Source organism: Protopterus annectens, chromosome 8.part0, assembly GCF_019279795.1.
Source record: "Protopterus annectens isolate FY-2018-M chromosome 8.part0, PAN1.0, whole genome shotgun sequence".
NCBI classification, from domain to species: domain Eukaryota; kingdom Metazoa; phylum Chordata; order Ceratodontiformes; family Protopteridae; genus Protopterus; species Protopterus annectens.
In genome coordinates this window covers 1,233,562,983-1,233,582,120 of record NC_056741.1, presented here as the reverse complement: position 1 = coordinate 1,233,582,120, position 19,138 = coordinate 1,233,562,983, and the positions used below count along the sequence as shown (strand labels likewise).

The 19,138-nt window shown below is 40.0% G+C and overlaps 1 protein-coding gene across 1 annotated transcript in view; it reads right to left on the bottom strand.

The window, feature by feature from the left end:
* The window catches only part of IMP4 (IMP U3 small nucleolar ribonucleoprotein 4), a 267,706-nt gene that overhangs the window by 55,408 nt on the left and 193,160 nt on the right, over positions 1-19,138 (bottom strand). The gene's annotated exons all lie outside the window — the stretch shown is intronic.

Sequence of the window (19,138 nt, the reverse complement as noted above, 5' to 3'; positions counted from 1 at the left end):
TTCCAGGTTATGGCTTAAGCCTTTCAATTCTTTTTACTGTACTGTAAAACCCATGGCCATTTGAAATGCTTTTATTAGATGACCAGACTTCCTCTACAGGTAATCTTCAGTCCTAGTGGAATACCAAAAGTTTCTTGCAAATATCCATAACACTGCAACTACTTTCTACACAGTCTTCTTATTACCTATCATTTTATGCCACTATTCTCTTTTTGCTAATTTCTGACTCACTCAAACTTGAACATGCTTACCAACATCTTTCCACATTGCGTTATTTGCAAAATGCAAGCACTGTGTCTTTCTCAAATTAAACAGTTAAAACTGAATTACTCAGCAAATTAACTTTGACAAGACTGTCTGCTACTCACAGTTTTCTACCACCCCAAGGGCCAAAATCCACAATAATTAATCCAATGGCACTCCAAGTCATCACCTCAGTTCAATTAACAAACACCTCACCACTCCTCTCACTTTCCACAATCAACATGATGCTGTACATTTACTTACTGACATTTGTTACCATTTTTAAACCATCATCTCAAAACTCTGCAATAATGTCCCTATGGCTTTAAGAAGCATTATTGCTCATAAGAACTTCAAGTCTGAACTAAAGCATATCTCCTCCAACTAGCTATACAGGTGTACACAGCATGTCATTAACTGCAAAGTACTGTTTAAAATGCCCTGTTAAAGGAAAACAACGGGATATCAAATCAAATATCTCTACCTGATGTCTCCCTAAAATCCTGTTATGTGATACAGCCTCAAAAAAACATAACCACAGCTTTAAAAAAAATTCACTATTCTCTTTTACTGCTTAGGCTTCATACTTTTCCGTACTGTTTGACTTTCAGTTTTAAAACCAAGATGAAAACTGTCTAGTCGTCTCTTAAATAATGATGTCACATCTGCCATAGCTCTTGCTGAAGATCCTGGGAGGTTTCCTCCCCCAAAGTGACGTAAACACTGCCTTATTTGCATGCTGTACAGAATCACTGTGATCCTCCCACATTGTGATGTCAACACTGCCTTTCCCAGCCCACTGTTAACCTAATAAATGGACCAGGTGCTGTGTGGAACTCCTTTTCTGTGTTAGCAAATCTGGTCGACTCTATTCATGTGAAGCACTTCTTCTTCACCAGCGTTTTGCTACTTCATAAGTAAGGTAAGTCTTATTACTTCTTAATAGTGTATCCTAAATGTAATTTGTCCCTGTTTCTATGCCTCCCTAGCCCTGATATTGTGTCCTCCCAAGTTTTTAATTGCACTTTAGTGGAGTTAATCTTTTTCTGTTTGTAAGGGTGCCATGTGCTTCCCTTTCGCAGCTGCATTTTTAGCTTAGCCTACTTATTTTCATTTTGATCCAGGGTTTATATTTCCCCAGTTATGTTTAATGCTGGCGTCTTTTGTATTCTTGAGTCGGCCTGTGTTTCTGTGCTTGCTGCCTTTGGGTTTCCTTCTGAAGTAAGTGTATTGCTGCTTGTAGTAATTGTATTACTGTCTAGTGTTTTTAGTTGCTTGCTGGTGTTTTTTAAAAACTATGCTGTATTTGTAGCTACAATTGGTTTTCTTTAGTTGATGCCTTGTGCTTCGCGATTGTGGTTGCTGGTGTGTTTTTTTTAAAAAACCTTGCTGTATTTGTAGCTGTATTTGGTTTTCTTTAGTTTGTTGATGCCTCGTGCTTCGCGATTGCATGCTGCAGATGTTTTGTAATGTTTTCGGCTGTTTGTTTCTGTTGTTGAGCTTCGTGTTTCAGTCTTGTCATGTTTTTTATTTATTTTTTTTTAATATTAGTAATCCGTTTTATTGGTTATGCTGCTGGGCTTGCTCCGTTTTATTTGTTATGCTACTCTGCTTGCTCCGTTTTAGTGTGTGTGCCATCAAACCTGCTACCTGCTTGAAACTTTGCCACAGCTGAATAATACCTTTTTTTTCCCCGTTAGCTGGGTAACGAAATTATTTTAATGTGGACGCTGGAGCCATTAGGCATAAAACTTATTTATTGAGTAATTCTGCAGCCTGTAAACATACTTATGAACAGTCAGCAAGAGAGTGGTAGTAGTCCAGGGGTGGTTTCTGCAGCTATACTTGTTTCATGCAACTAGGCTAAGTGCATTTCTGGGTTCCCATGTAAGATTATTATAGCAGGTAAATATACAGTGATGTAGGCAATACAGAGGTTCAACATTTTGTCCGTCACTATGTGTCCATAGTTTAGAAGTAGCCTCAGATACTTCACAATGCTCCGTTACACATAGAGCGCAGGTTCTTGTAAGATTAATGTCACGGTTGCTATCATATTCTTTGAGCCTGCGTGTTGTTTTGTTTTTAAATTAATGAAAAACGTAAGGAAAATAAGAGAGAAATAGAAGATAGATGGGAAAGGAAATGAGGAATTTTGCTGCTTGTACAAGCACAGCAGCTTAGTCATTGTAAGGCTGCTAAGCAGCATGCCTTGAGTAAGAGTTGCTGCCAATTCCTATTGAAATAATGGAATCAGCATGGCATATATTTTTTTTTACTTTGTGATAAAGTTTGGTAGACAAAATACTATTTCTTTAGTCTGCAAAGTGATATTCTGCCTGTTAATATAACATTTTGTGAGTGAGTATGGCACATAAGCCACTGAGAAGCAAAGTCTGATAAAATCTCTAAGGCTGGTAAGCTTTTCTGATCTCAGTTTTCTGGTAGTGAAGTACATGCCTTGCAACCATTTTGTTTTTGTGGCCAGGGATAGCACTATCATGGTAGGGGCTCTGAGTGAGAAGAAATAAAATAGGAGGAGGAACTTGCTAAAAAATACAGGTAACCTATGTAGTGCCCTCAGCTGGAGGCCTTCTAATGTCCATAGGATACAGCAAGGGGCAAGTGTGTGTGTGTGTGTGTGTGTGTGTGTGTGTGTGTGTGTGTGCATGCAAGTAAGTGGCAAGTGTGTGTGTGTGTGTGTGTGTGTGTGTGTGTGTGTGTGTGTGTGTGTGTGTGAGACCTAAAAGCAAGGGGGCAATTGTGTGTGTGACACCGCAAGCAAGGGGGCAATTGTGTGTGTGTGAGACTGAAAGCAAGGGGGCAAGTGTGTGTGTGAGACTGAAAGCAAGGGGGCAAGTGTGTGTGTGAGACTGCAAGCATGGGAGCAAATGTGTGAGACTGCAAGCAAGGGGGCAAGTGTGTGTGTGAGACTACAAGCAAGGGGGCAAGTGTGTGTGTGAGACTACAAGCAAGGGGGCAAGTGTGTGTGTGAGACTACAAGCAAGGGGGCAAGTGTGTGTGTGAGACTGCAAGCAAGGGGGCAAGTGTGTGTGTGAAACTGCAAGCAAGGGGGGCAAGTGTGTGAGACTGCAAACAAGGGGGCAAATGTGTGTGAGACTGCAAACAAGGGGGCAAATGTGTGTGAGACTGCAAGCAAGGGCCAAGTGTGTGTGAGACTGCAAGCAAGGGCCAAGTGTGTGTGTATGTGACTGCAAGCAAGGGCCAAGTGTGTGTGTGTGACTACAAGCAAGGGGGAAATTTTGCCTCTTTCAAGATTTCTTGTGCTGTGAAGTTCATAGATACAATTGATTGAGTAGATTTTACAGGGAGCTGAGAGATGCAGGGCTGCAACAATTATTAGTGCTGCTTATATCTGCTTGCTTTGCTAATATCACAACAAGTTGTTTGCTTTTGATGCAGAAGGCTGTGGTTTCTACTCACATAGATGCATTTGTGAAACTGTACTGCGTTGCAAATGGGGTGGATGATGCACTCCTTTCTGGTGAAGAAGATTGTCATCCATTCCCTACTGCAGTATTACCAGCTTATTGTTCTTGTGCAAGATAAGTAAATTATTCAAAAAGGGCAACTATGACATTATTTGTTGATGACATGACTTATCTAATTTTTGGCTAGCAGCAACCGCTTCCATTAGTTACAGATCGCTTTAATGTGGAATTATTTACAGGACGCTTATTGCTTCAGAAATTGTGCGTATGTACTGATACTGGTGGACTGCTGGAAGTTTGACTACACTTGTGATGGAAATATTCAGAATTGGGCAGTATTGTCATTATTGGTGCATGCATTTTGTTGCACTGTTTTCAGGAAAAATGTTTGAAACAGTAAATATAAAACACCCACTAAAACTGGACTGCATTGTACAAGGAATATAATTATATACAATCAGGAAGGTGTATTCAACAACATGTGCATTCCTCATGTGCAAAAGGTCTGAGAACTTTAAAATATCACTAACCGAAAGTGAAACTTAGACTGCCACTGGCTACATGTGTTATCTTTGAATGTCTGTTTCAGTGCTGTTGCAATGTCCAAATTCTGACTGCAAGCAAGGTCGAAGTGTGTGTGTGTGTCCGCAAGGGGGCAAGTGTGTGTGTGTGACTGCAAGCAAGGGGGCAATAGTGTGCGTGTGTGTGTGACTGCAGGCAAGGGGGCAATAGTGTGAGTGCGTGTGTGACTGCAAGCAAGGGGTCAAGAGTGTGTGACTGCAAGCAAGGGGGCAAGAGTGTGTGTGACTGCAAGCAAGGCTTCTTATTTTTGGATTGTTAGTCTCAATTTTTGTGGTTTTCAGTCAAACTCTTTCGGAATAAAGTCACTAAATTTCAGCCTTCATAACCTAAAATGCATGCTAAAGCAAGACCTGTTATTCGATCAGCTCTCTCAGTTTATACAAGATCAATTTTTTGTACTGTTTTGATGTCCCCCCACATATATTTTGCCTTGTCCAGATTTTCTGCATTAACAGGTTGCTAGGTACATGCAAATAAATTGCTTTTTTAGAATTAGGCATATCCCAACCTCTCAACTGTCCCTGAATTTGGCTCTAAATGTTGCTCTTCCCCTAATAATCCCTCCCCAGAAATTGCTATTTTGGAAGAAAACATGGAGGGTTTACCATTAACTGTAATAATCCAATTAGGGATAACTTTCATTTCATAAATGCATGTTTTTTTTTATTTTGTCAGATGCTCAAGTTAGCAGTACTAATATTAAAAGGAGCCCCTTCTTTGACAGGTTACCAGCTGTATTGTGTGGCTATTATCTTTTTGAATCAATTTTTTTTTTTGGGACATTTGCTGCCAAATCATTAGAGACTGAAGAATGAAATCAATGACAGACATTTAAGTTTCAGATTTCACACCCTTTTGAAAATTCATACTAATGCAAGACCTACTATTTCATAATCTTTCCTAATTTGGTAGGAGCAATAATCCTACTTCTATTTATTTATTTATTTTATTTATTTATTTATATTTGTTGACCGGGAGTGTCCGACTGGACGTAGGTCTATTTTCAGCGTAGGCCTGGGGAGAAAAGCTCCACAGTAAAATAGACAGTAGTTACATTGGATTATAGTGATTAACAATTTAACATAGGAATTACTTACAACATATTTACAGATGAAGAACATAGTACATCAGTAGACAAATAGAATCTTTATCTGTGAAGTACATAACAGACATTAACAAATGTTACAATGAGAAGTTCCTGCTGTATAATAAGTACTAGGCTTATGAGCATCTGAGCTTGCTATAATCAAGGTAGTTAGTGGAGTGGAAAGAAAGGTAGTGGTTGGATGGGGTGGATGATATTAGACTGGGAGTTGCAAGGGCATAGCCAGCATGTTTTTAGTTGCGCTTTTAGTAAAGTTTTGAAGTGGGTGCATGATGGTACGGAGGTAATTGTGGGTGGGAGTGAGTTCCATAATTTGGCTATGGTGCAAGAGAATAGTGCTTCACCAGCAGAGTTATTGGCTTTAGTGATCTGCAAGTGATTTTTGTTGCTAGATCTTATTGGTCTGGTGGTGCGATAGGGTTGGAGTAGATTCTGGAGGGATGGGACATTTAGTGGATGGTTTACTAGTTTGTGGGCGAGTGAGAGTTGATACCACTGAAGCAGGTGAGGGAGTTCAAGCCAGCCCAGTTCAGCAAGTGAGAGACAGTGGTGACTACGGTAGGATGCCCCTGTGGCGAATTTGGCGATTTTTGTTGTAGCAGGTCTCTAGCTTGTTTAGACCACATTTCCTTAGGTTGGTATATATTGGAGAGGCATAAAGTAGGGTGGAGATAAGGTGGGAATTTGCTATTGAAATCTTTGCTGCTTTGGTGAGAAATTGCTCTTTTCTGTATAACGCTCCTAGTTTTTTGTGGGCTTTTTTTATGGTCATGGATATGTGAATGTCAAATATTATTTTCTGTTTCCACTCCTAGCAATTTGGTGTGTTCAGTTGGGTATATAGTGGTGTTGTCTTTTGCTGTGATGTTAAAGTGAGAGTTGTTTTGAGTATGTTTGGCGGGTTGGAAGATGAGTAGTTTAGTTTTGTTTGGGTTGAGTATTAATTGGGCATCGGATAACCATGTTTCAACAGAGGAAAAGGATTTCTGTGTGACTTTTTGCAGTTTCGGTAGGGACTGGGTTAAGCAGATGATGGTTGAGTCATCTGCATATTGTATGAGTGTGCCATGTTTGGTGGCAGAGGCTAGATTATTGGTGTAAACAGAGAAGAGTAGGGGTCCAAGGATGGATCCTTGGGGAACCCCTATGGAGACAGGTAGTTGGGGAGATGTCATTCTGCCATACAACGGATTGTTGGCGGTCAGACAGGTAAACCTGAAACCAGTTGGTAACTGATTGTGAGAAGGATAGGTTATTGAGGACAGAGATAAGTTGTGTGGGACCATGTCAATTGATTTAGATAGGTCTAGGAAAGTAGCAGAGGAGAGATAGCCATTGTTTTTATGCTGAAGGATAGTGTTAGTAAAGGAGAGTAAGGCAGTGGTGGTGCTATGGTTTGGTCGGAAACCATGCTGAGTACTGGAAAGGAGGTTGTTAGTAAGGAGGTAGTCTGAGACCTGAGAGTGTATGCGTCTCTCTAGTATTTTGGAGAGTGGAGAGAGAATAGCTACGGGGCGGTAATTGGTTGAGGTGGATGTCTCCACTTAGGGCTAGTTTTGATATGCATGAGATTATTAGTTTTCTCAGTTTTTGAATGTGTTTGTTTATAAGGGAAACTTTATGATTGTGCTCTGTGGGTACTAGGTATGGTGGGAGGGTTACTATGTTAAGTTGTAGGGCTGCTTTATGTTTGAGTAATATAGTTGGTAGAATATGTGGGGGGTGCATAGGGATGGTTCTTGAGCTGGTGGGAGGGGAGTTGAGTGTGGGTGAGACATGAGTGGTGGTGTGAGTAGTAGTTCAGTGGTAGTGGTTGAGTGGGGGAATGATGGAGCTTTAGTAGGATGTAAGATATGCAAGGAGAGTGCATGCAGTGAGCATAGGTAAGATATGCTGGTACATGTTAGTTGAGGAGGTGTGATAGTAGTGGGAAGATGGAGGAGGTAGTGTTGGGTTAGCGCTGTGGTTGGCTATTGGAAAGATGGGAGGGGTTTTGAGTCCAATAAAGGTGGGACCACCTGGGCGGGAGGGAATAGGGGGCAGGGTGGGGAGCAAAGCGGGTAGAGACCCTGTTAGTTGCTCGTATGAGGGGGCTGGAAACAATCACAAAGCAAAGGCAAGTATGTGTTAAGAAACAATCACAATTGACCAAGGACTGCTCTGAAACCAAGTCATTTCTTAATTTCTCAGGTGGAAAAACATGATAACCTTGTATCAGTAGGCTACTGTGGTCATAGTTTAAATTTACAAACACACAGTATTGATGAGTTATGGCGGATACTATTTGCTAACAGAAGGGAATAAGAGAAAGTGGAGTGTGTGTGTGTGTGTGTGTGTGTGTGTGTGTGTGTGTGTGTGTGTGTGTGTGTGGTGGGGGGGGGGCTGCTTACAAGACAAAGCAGAGTGCTCTCCAGGGGAAAATGAATATTGGCTCAAACAGGTAGACACATACTCAAAGTTAACTGTAGCTGTTTGCAGACAGTTCAGACCCGGACTGCGCTTTTCCAATTGTGCCTTTGTCCCACTTCTATGTATGGCTTTGTCCTAATTTCTTGCGCTGAGGTTCATAGGTATTTCAGGATCAATTTATCCTTGCTTTTGAACCAGATTTCTCTGCTTGGTTAGTACACTGCTATAAAATGTAAAAATAAAATCTAAATCATTGTAGAAGTAAAGCAGTGTGTGTGTCTGCGTGCGTGTGTCTGCGTGTGTGCATGCACTACCATAATTTTTTTTAAATATTGACTCAAAAAAGCATGTGGGTGCTGTCATGCAAGTCTAAAATATTTCAAGTTTATAGTGCATAATTTGTTAGCTATTTAAACAGGAAGGGAAAATAAGTGGCAGACTGCTTTGCAAAGCAGGGATTATTGCCAGTGCTATGTAGATTGGTTTTAAATTTGACAGGAGTAGTGCAACAAAAAAAGTCTCCCACTGTAAGGAGGAAAAGGCTGACAAGCAAACAGTACATTACTCTGGTCACCTGCTGTGACGAGCTGTCAATCACATGCAGATAATGGGTCAAATTACCCTTGGCTCTGACAGCTAGGGAAGGTAGGTGTGAAGTGGGAGGGGAGATTCCTTGAAGAGCTAGATTTCAACCTTCACAAAAGAAAGCAATTTAGCATTTCTAAGATGAAAGAGCTAGAAAATGCACCTTTCAGTTCTGTTCTGTAGCATTTGCACTGCTTGTGTTTTAAGTGGTCATTGAAAAAGGATAACATTTTAACCAAAAGTAGGGGATTTTAAGACTGCAGTGAATGCCTGTTAAGTCAATGAAGTGACAGCAGCTTAAGGCAAAACGTGGCAGATCTGATGCAATTTTTTGGAGACAAATAATGCATTCTGGGATACTTAGAGGCAGAGTAAACAGTCTGAATTTTTTCAATATGCCAGACCCCATGTGGTCAGAGTCAGAAATTGCATCTAAAAATATCTAAAAAGCTCAAAATAGTCTCAGAGTGCTATTAAAATGTAGGAAACATCAAACCATGATGAAATTAATATGTTTTTTGAGTCTGAGGGCGCGGTTGTCCTTTAACTCATATTTTGTGTACTTGAGTCATCCATCAGCAATGCCCACCTACGACCAAAACAATCTCATAATTCTTCTGAACAAATTACTTTCAACTATACAATATGATCCTATGTTTACCTACAAACCTACTGTACAACTTGAAATTGTAATGTTACAATTTTGTGAAAAGCATCCTTTCACATCTTTACAAAAACCGTAATGTACTCAATACCAACTTAAATAATTACTTGTATAATATTATATGTTCAGAGCAAACTACTGTATAGATCCATAGACTGTTACTATGCTAATTACCCAAGGAAACTTTCTACGCCTAGCTAAGTTTTCCAGAAAGAATGATTATGTCCTGCATCCAAATAGGGCACTGAGGGCCAGGCATTTATAAGCTAACTCTGTACATAAGGGACAGGGGTGCCAGGCCTGGTGAAAATTTCCTAAAACCACCTACTTGTCTAGGTTGTGCTTAAACTGTATTACAGATGAGCTCAGCTTCACATGGATGGGAAGCCTGTTCTATAGGAGGGGCAGTCTCTGAGATGCATCTGGTCTCTCCAACATGCTCCGTTTATGTCACAGACAAAATTCAGGTCCCTAGACCTTGTATTTCTGATACTGTGACTTACTGATATGTAGGAGCTCCATAACTGTGGGGTGTGTGTGGATCCCTTGCATGCCAGGCAGAGATCACCCCCTCAGCAATCTACAGGAGACTTGAGTTGAGGGAAAGACAGAACATGGGCTAAATTCTTGACTAGGCTTGCAAGGGCCTCAGGGCCAATAACTTAGTAACTTCATATGATCCTATGAAAGGGCTTTAAGGCACTCCGCATAAGGCAGGTTTGTCATGCCTTGTATTCTTTTTGTAAGGAACTTTTGAGGTCTCTCTTGTTGCTGCATATGCCTCGTCAGGTACATACAAAGGGAGCACTGTACTCTAGGACTGGTCTGATAAAGGTGGAGTACAATGGAATAATGACTTCTTTGGGCCTAAATGCCATACCCTTACTTTTAGGTTGTGCAACATAAAAGGATTTCCTCACCACCCTGGCCATGTGGTGATCGAATGTAAGGCTACTGTCTACATGCATACCCAGATCCCTGACCACTGTCTCGATTCTTACGGGTGTATTATCAAACATGGTAATTAGCCAGGATGGTTGATTGCACAAAGGGTACAATTATGCATTTCTTAGCACTGAGGTTAAGACCATGGCTTTGGCACCATTTATTAGTCAGAGATGGACCTTCTTAAGGAATGCTAGTGTCTGCAGGGAGTTGATTATAACCCCCAACCAGCGTACATATGCAGACCATCAGCCATAAACCTTCAGCATTTGCTTACATTTCAGAGAAACTGATGCCAAAAAGGAGTAGGCCCAGTTCTGAGCCCTGAAGAACTCTGCTTGTGATTGGATTTTTGTGAAGGTGGCCTCGTCTATTTTGACCTCCTATTCTGTGAGCCAGGTGGCTATTCAGCAGGTGCTAATAAGTTTATACCTAAATCAGTGAGCTTGTCTTGAATACCTGAGTGGGGTATTCTCTCAAAAGCCTAGGCCAGGTCGAGGTAAGCTGTGTGGAGAATCTTAACCCCCCCCCCTTTTTTTTTTGTTAAAAAACATCTTTATTAAAATTATCACATATGACATAGGCAATCTTACATTTATATAAATGAAAATCATTGACATCACTTTGGTTGCAAACATGATGCATCACAAACATCATTGAAACAACTGTAGTTGCAAACATTATACATCACTTATAATCTAACCAGTCATTGTCTGTTATGCATTGTACAGCTCATTCAAATCTTGCTTTCTTTTAAAACTTGGTCCCTCTATGCATATATTGTTTCCACAATTCCCATTTTTTCCTATGTAGTTTGCTCCTTCCTTTTTCTAAAGGTTCCAATTCCAGTTGTTTACCTCTGTTACTATATTTGCGACTTCTAGTAAAGATGTTTTAGACTTTGATTTCCATTTTCGAGTAATTGCTTTTTTCCAAGCCACCATAATTAGACTCAGCAAGGCTTTACTATGTCTAGGCAATTCTGATTCTGTATCGTACCTCAAAAAAAATCATCTCCCCAGTCAATCCAATCTGCTCCCCCAGCATCTCCAATAGAGTGGTCCACAGAAAATCTTTAAAGTCTACAAACTCATCTCACTCCCAAAAATATGTTCCCAACTGCCTCTTTTTTGCCACAGTCACACAAAAATTTGCTATCCATCCAAGGAAAAATTATTTGGAATCTACCTGGAGTATAAAAATACCTATCTAAACACTTCCAGGCAAAGATCCTAAATCTTCTAGACTTTGTTGCATATTTGGGAGATATACATGTATCCCCCATTGTTTTTGTGAACTGCTTATTCAGCCTCTCTTCCCAATCCTAAGCTCCTCTGATTGATTCTTACAGTTATAATGTATTATTTTATATGCCCCACTAATTATTCATTTTTTTAATGGCAGCTTCTGTTCTAGACTCCATCAAAAATTCTATCAGTGCTGGTCTGCCCCACTATTTCTATATCTTTGCCTGCACTCTGATATCAAATACTTGGCATCTTCCCATTCTATTATTTTTCCCTTTCTAGTTATTTTCTCCCAATAATTTGGTTCCTTTGCCAGTTTCAGAGTCTTACCTTCATCCAATGCTTTGGTGACCCTCTCAAAAAAGCCCACTGCATTTAATAGGCATGACCTTCCTTTAACAAAGCTGAACTGTGATGGGTCCAGAGTTTGCAGGTTACTTATGTCCTCATTTATCATGTCCATGACGATTCTTTCCATGGCCTCACATATGAGGTTGGTAAGACTTGTGGGTCTGCAGTTATTCAGATCAGTGGCTGCACCTCCTTTGTAAAGGGAATGACTTTAGCTAACTTCCATTCCTTGGGTACAAAACATGACTAAAGGCTCCAGATGAAAAGTGATTAAAATGGACCAAAGGGGTCATGTTTCATGCTATTTATTAAACATCCCGAGATGTTATCGTGGCCCATCAATATAGTGTTTTTGGCCTTGTAATGTGCATTAATGACCTGTTCTGTAGTAAAGGTTGGGAGGATTGTGTTATGGATGGCGCAGTGGTACAGCAGTAGTGTTGTTGCCTCACAGTAAGAGGTTATCCAGTTCGATTCTCGGCTGAACTGCCTTCTATGTGGAGTCTGCATGTCCTCTCTGCGTTCATGTGGGTTTCTTCTGGGTGCTCAGTTTCCTCCCAGGTTCAAAAGACATGCGTCTAGAGCATTTCTCCCTGGGTCTCCACTGAAAACTGGCTACGTTCCAAGTCAGACCTTCCTGGTTAACAAATGTTAACTACATTAAATAAATAAATTAAATAAATGTAATATTTCCTTTGGACTATCGGGGAGGAGTGGGGGAAAATTTGAGCTGAACCTGTCAGCCAAAAGGCTGGTAATGGCCTCTGGTTCAGTGTGGGTAATGCCATTTACAGTAAGTTCTGTGCACGGTTGTGCATTTCCTCTGTAGAAAGCTTTGTGGTCGTCCTTTCCCTGAGAAGCTATTTTGTCTTCAAATTTACCCTCTGAAGTATTAATTAACTCTCTTAGCTGCCTGTTTAGATTGTTCAGGGGGCTTTTAGTTTGCCCTGGAAGGAGAATGGACCAACTGTTCCAGGATGCTGGTATTAAAGTTCTAGAATTGCTGTGCTTGTGCATCAGAAGCAGTGTAGGATTCCCAATTTATAGAGGGGTAGCTGAGATCTCCCATTATTGGGTTGAATGGTGAGGGACTCTAGTACATCAAGATAGGTAGTATGGGTTTCCTGGGACATGGAGGGGGCCCTATAGGTTGCAAGGATATGGTAATGCACTCTGTTTATGGTGAGTTGCACATGTATGAGTTCTAGTGGGTCATAAACTTTAATTAGTATGGATGTGAAATTAGTCTTAATATAGACTGACACTCCTCCACCTTTAATTCCCACCTGTGCAGTAGCTGTTCTAAAGGTGTGAAAGGCATTATAACCTTACACTGCTGGGGTACTTTCAGCTACTTTAGACCATGTCTCCTTTACTATACAGAATTCTAGACTCTCCAGGGAGAGGAAGGCTTGCAGGGAGTAGAGAGTCTTGCTAAGACTTTTAGCAGTGAGCAGTACCATGTTCAGATATTCCTTCAAGTCAGTAGGTTTATCAGTTTGGCACTGCATAAAAAAGTACTATGGGAGTTGAAAAGGTCTTTGCCAATATATAGAAACCCTAGAGGGGGTAAGTGCAGACCATCTCTGGCAAAGTAGAGTGCTTCGTCAACCATGACCTCCCGGGTGGTCAAATACTGCCCCCCCTGCAATGACATCAGAAGCTAAGACAAATGTTAAACTCAATCATTTTTGTTGATAACATGGCTTTATCCCTGGGGAAGGTGGCATTTCTGCTATGTTTGTTTGTGTCTTTCGGCTTTTCCCGGTTAGGGGTCGCCACAGCGGAACTCCGGTCCGCTAATGATTGGTAGTTGATTTTTACGTGCCGAGTGGGCTCATACCTGCCAGAGACAATTTGCAAGTTCGATTAGGTCTCACTTCACATAGTCAAGAGAGGTATGTCTCAGATCATAAACACCTACATGGACTATGACAAGAGTCATACTGATACTTATGGTTCAATGACCTGAGTGCCTATCTAACTTGATGGATCCTAGCCCCTGAAAGGCAGCTAACTGTGATTCTCTCCCTACTCTGGTGAGGGGGAACATCGGTGTACTTTGCTACAGAATCACCAATATCCAGGAAATGTTGCTGTGTGCTGGTTTGTCTTAAGCGCTTAGCGGTGGAGGCACTGGATACAGTGTTAATATGTGTATCTGTGGGTGGGTGGAGTTTTAACGGAGTGTTTATGTGACGGCTGAGGACCCTTTATTTCTTTGTACTGTGCAGGAAATCTTAGTGTTTTAGGAAGGTTTTAGGAAGCAACCGAAAACAAGCTGTTTTGTGGCAAAATCACTTGTCTTCATATCTCCCTGTTTTACTAGGAGTTCCTCAAGGCTCTATTCTAGGACCCCTTCTCTTCTCTCTGTTCATAAATGATCTTCATGTAGCTATTCCTCAATCCACCTGCATACAGTATGCTGATGATTCTACTATCATCTGTTCTGCAAAATCTCTCCCTGAGCTTAAATCTCTAAGCCAAACTATCTTCTCCATAGTAGAAACATGGTTCCAAAACCGGTGCTTACTCTTGAATGCCAAAAAAAACAAATTACTTCTGATTACTCCTAACAACAAGACCCCTCCCATACACTTCTCCATCCTAGCTAGTAATGGAACCCTTATATAACCTGAACTGACCTGTAAGTTATTAGGAGTTACAATAGACAATAAACTCACTTTTGACAATCATATTAATAACACCATTAAGTCCATTAACAGAAAATTAGGCTCCTTGTATAGGATAAGACCCTTCCTCACCCCTAAAGCAAGAACTACCGTTGCCCACTCTCATTTACTCTCTACCCTCCTCTATGCTTCTCCCATTTATACCAACTTAAAGCAAAACAATCTCAACAAACTTACCAAAGCCTACAACAGTATTGCAAGGTTTGTAACTGGTAAGCCCTATAGAACCCATCACTGCATTAACCTACATCAGCTAGACTGGCTTGAACTGCAAAATGCTCTGCTACTCTCTCAACTAACAACTGCCCACAAAATCTTCTACCTACCTAACAACACACCTACACTAAACAATCTTATAACACCCTATAATAATCTTCATTCCCTACGCTCCTCTAATAAACTCCTAGCTTATATACCCAAATCTAACAACTTGGCTGGTGACTCCTTGTTCTCCACCACCACAGGTAAGCAATGGAACATGCTGCCACCCAACCTAACCTCTATTTCCTCCCTTCCCCTCTTCAAACTTAATCTTAAAGATCACCTAAAACTTCAATGGTTATGCCCCTGCTGTAACCCTGACTAATACTCTACTATTAGCCTGTAACCTCACTTCTTACTCTTCCTTTACATTACTACTCTACCAACAAATGTTATGTAAATGTTATCTTCCACAATTTTTATCCCGATGGTTTACTGTACAATGTTACGTTAATTCCTTCCTAATGTATGTGGCATTGCCTCTTATTGCTTTGTTTTTTCTATATTATTATTAAGTATGTGGAGCTTTTTTCCCCGGGCCTCTACTGAAAATGGAAATATCTCCAGCTAGACTAGCCCGGTCAACAAATGTAAAATAAAATAAAAAATAAATAAATAAGGTTATCTGTAAGCACCTCAGCATAAGCAGTTTTGTGTGTAGGGTCTTTGTGCTACTGACATCTGCAGGATTAGTTTTGGTTGTATGAGAGAGTTTTGCCTCCAGTGTTAAAAGTGCATTTACACCTTTTGTATAGACTGTTTTATTAATAATAAGTGGGCTGTCAGTGTACATGAGGCAATTGCTACAATGCCTCAGAATACCCATCTCAAACAGACTGGCCACAGAGAGAGGTGGTAAGTGCATATCTATAGCTAATGACCTACTAGGGAGGAGTGAGGAAACCTTAAATATTGAACTAGTCAATAAGACAAGCAACTTCATGAGCAATGCTCAGTGAGCAAACTAGATGCTCTATTACTCGAAAAAAAAAATCTGTCTAGACATCAATGCCAGAAGACTGCAGACCACAGACTGGAACAAAGCCATAATAAGCCTTCACAAGCAATTCCCAACTCAAAAGGGCATAGGCTACCCTCTCCTACCACAAGAGTATAGGCCACAAACAATCTTAATGTAAAATAACTCTCCTGAAGCCCAAGTGCTTAAACCAGAACTAAGATACTTTTAGAATGACAGACAAAATAAGCCTTCAACCAGCAAGTCCCAGTTCAGGAAGGTGTAAGCTACCTCTCCTGCTACAAGAGTACAGACCGCAAATCTTCCTTATGCAAGATAACTAGTCTGAAGCCCAAGTGCTTAATAAAAAACTAAGAGACTTACAGTAACAGTTACAATTTAATCAGGCTACTAGCAAGCAGTAATAAATGCAGCAGAGTAAATGCAACTGAACACTAAGAACAAGCAGCAAAAAGCAAAATAAAGCAATAAAACAGGAAGAAGCATTTTATATATATATATATATATATATATATATATATATATATATATATATATACACATATACATACATATACACACACACACATACATACATATATATATATATATATATAAAATTAAGTGGGGAGGGAGGAAACAACATAATTCAAGTTTAAGAGACTAAGGGGGTGGGCCTTCCCAACTGATCTCGCAATACTAAGTAGAATTAGCTAATGAGATGGGACTAGGAAGAGTGTCCAAAACTAAATGTATAGTTTTATAGTTGGGGGTGGGCAAGTCAAAGAGCCACCAAGTTTAAGGAGTACAACAGCAGGAGGTTGGGTCAGTGGGAAAAAATCAAATGTACAAAGAGATGAGCAATAGTCCGGCAGAGAACAGCCAACTCTTGCAAGCACTCCAGCTAAAGAAAGATGCCTCCAAATATTCCCTCCAGTGAGTACAGTTCTTTTGAGAGTGAACCTTTAACTCCCAGTGGGAGTGGCTTGAGCCTTTAAAAAATGAAGTTATCACCTTACAATTCTAACAAACAAACACTGACATAGATCAAATATCAATACAGTTGTGTTTGCCTTCATGTATGCTTCAAGATAAAATATTCTGCTACTTTGTATGTAGCATGGTTTTTGAATATTTAATTCAAATATCAACAAGCATTATTTGACACCTAGAAGCACAACAGAGGCAACTGCAGAAATACCTGCAGGCGCACTTGGCTGTAATGAGTTTTTAAGTGAGGAATGCTATTATTTCTCCTCTCCTCCCACTAATTAGCTGGATGTTATTCACTGTCTGCAAAGGAATTCTTTTCTAACTTTTCTAACTGACCCTACCCCAAGACCTCTTAAAGCTCCAAAAGAACAAAACACGTAAAACAAAAAATGCAATCCAAGAAAAAGATAAAAACAGAAGTAACCAAACCCTAAATGAAAACCTTAAAATGAAAATAAACAAACAGCAGCATTTTAGTTATTTGACATTTGTTTACTGGAGTAGTCCGCCTGGGTCAACAGAACCCGTTTTCAGCAGAGGCCCGGGGAGAAAAGCTCCACATACAGATTTATAAAACACTGCATAAACAAACTCCACATACAGAAATTTAACACATTACAACATAGTAATTCATTACAATAAACTTCTTGTCATGTCATGAAAAATCAACAGACAATATAACTTGGGACATGTGATAAAGGCACTCAAACAAACTTAAGAGATTAAAGTAAACAGCAAAATTTACAGGTTAACAGCGCAGAGTGGATGAGCGTTAGAATAAGCTTCTCATATGTTGAAGTAAACAACATGTTACATTGGAAATGTGATCATGTCTCCAAGTCCTGCATGAAAATTTCACATAGGTACAAAAAACACTGGAGTTAAAAAGTGCAGACCAAGTGGGAGTTCAAGATAGAAAGATAGTACAGCTTGCGTGACAGTTTAAGGAGATGAAAAGAGAAAAAAGGTGGGGCTTGACAGACAGTGGGAGTTACAAAAAAAAAAGAGAAAGAGAGAGAGAAAGTGAAGAGGGGTGAGGCTAGACAGGTAGCTGAGGCAGAGGAGAGATTAACCTGAAGTTGTACAGGTGCAGAGCCATGTGTTACTTAGATATTCTTTTAACAAGGCTTTGAAGAGTGCTAGTCAGTAATGTAAAAAAATGATAATCTCAAACAGGAAGGCAAGACTGCCCAAAAATGCCCCTTTTCAGTGAAGACCTTGGGGAGAAAACCTCCAGAGAAGTGTTAACATGCAGATTTTGGACACAGATCCTCAAGGACCACAACAAATGTTACACAAAATATTACATTCATAAAGCAGCAGAAAGTATACTACAAACTAAGCCAACACGGGAATGCTGAAAGGTGATTCTGCCAATAAGGATGACAGCAATTAGGGCTAGAGAGAAAAGGCAAAAAAAGGCTATAATTTACTGGAAAAAGCTGGCAAAAGAACCAAGGTATTGGAAACAATTAAAGAAGGAAATAGAACAATGAGAAAAGGCCAAGAAGACATTTGGGACTTCAATACGGCTGCACAATGAGTAAACAGCTTTAGTTCAGCTCTCACAGTCTGAAAACAAACGCAGAAGACAGCGCCAGTAAACTCAAATGTTTGGGTAAATTTCCGTAACTGGCTATTAAGTGCACTGCCTGGATGCCAGCAGAAAAATAAATTCAGAAAACCTGTAAGAAAATTAGTCTCAAAACGTGATGAAAAAAACACTGACTGGGAAGACATCTGCAGCTGTTTAGCAAAAAGTAGTGCAAGCAGCTCCAGCTCTGGTTCAAGACATAGCTTCCAGTAACCTAGAGGAAAAATATAAGTGAAATGTACTCAGAGCTGATTAAAATAAATGAAACACACTGAATGATTATATCAACTCAAATAACAAAAAAAGATATTCAGATGAGGTAATAAAACTACAAAAATCAGGAGGGTGAAATGAATAAAAGGCTGGCTGAATATGAGACTGCTCAAGAACAGATTCAAAAAAATAAAATTAGAGGACAGAGCACGTAGGGAAAACCTAAGATGTTCTGCTGTACCAGTGAAGCTGGAAGGAACAGAGTGTATTAATTTTATGAAAGCACAAATAAGCAACTGGACTGGTATTCCACAGCAGGTGTTGTTAATTGATAGGGCACATTGTGTATATACTCCAAACCTGGCCATGAAAAAGCAGCCTAGATTTTTAATAGAAAAGATGCAATCCTACCAGCAGGAGGACTTGATTCTAATAAAACTATGGCAGTAGGACAAAGTACTAAAAGTGCCAGACAGTCGAGTGTTTATGGAAAATGATTACTCACTGTACACCTGGCAGTAGAGGAATACATTTATTCCACTATTTAGGAGAATGTTGAGAAACAGGTGTTTTGATGCAGAGCATACTAAGAAAAATACAAAAGTTTGTCCAATAAGTGAGTTATAAAACAGAAGATTCTACTTCTTGTTCTCCTGGTAATAAAGATCACAGAGAGACAGTGGCAGTGAAACCTTTTCCAATGTTTTAATGTAAAATGCTTGAGAGAGAAAAAAGCACAAGAGTTGACTAGAAGAACTGGGAGTATATTGGAAATGAAGCAGAGACTGGATCTGGGAAAGAGAGATCAACAGGAATAAAACTAGCAACTCGGAAACTGTCAAA